Source organism: Acanthamoeba castellanii (assembly GCF_000313135.1).
Source record: "Acanthamoeba castellanii str. Neff unplaced genomic scaffold scf7180000084702, whole genome shotgun sequence".
Lineage (NCBI taxonomy): Eukaryota > Discosea > Longamoebia > Acanthamoebidae > Acanthamoeba > Acanthamoeba castellanii.
In genome coordinates this window covers 26,592-27,213 of record NW_004457263.1, presented here as the reverse complement: position 1 = coordinate 27,213, position 622 = coordinate 26,592, and positions in this window count along the sequence as shown.

The window sequence follows — 622 nt, the reverse complement described above, 5'->3', positions numbered from 1 at the left end:
CACGTATGATAAGCGCTTTCGGCGAGCGCTTGTTGGTTGGGAGGTTACTTTGCATGGCAACATTGTGTGTATGCCATGTATGAATGGACAGTCTTAAGACTCTAAGGAAGTCCTGGTCTCTTGCGATTTACACTTCCAACAATGGGAAACATGGTGGTTGCCATGGAGCTGGTAAACATGCGATGGCAAGAGCGCGCCCTCACCCTCGCCATCGGCCTCTGCAGTCCCTGAGGCTAGCCTCAGAGCGGCCGCAGCACTGGTGGCCATCTGCTGATGCAAGTGAAAGAGTGAAGCCAAGCAGGAGCCCCGTGAAGCGCTTGGTCGCTGTTGCGACGTCGACTGGAGTATTGCGAACACAGTTTCCACATTTTCGCTAATGCAGCGGCTTTAAAGCCTATTTGATTGGTACGCGAGTCAGGGAAGCGTGATCGAAGATTCGTAATGTGTTCGCAATACTGGGCGACCAATCAGGCCGACACCTCGGTGGAGAGACAACCACCACACACCCACCTCACAAGCACAACAACACACAGACAGCACTACCATATCAAAAACATCACACCAAACAACAATGCAGTGCGGCAGGACAGGGTCGCTGCTCGTCCTCTTGTCGCTGCTCGCG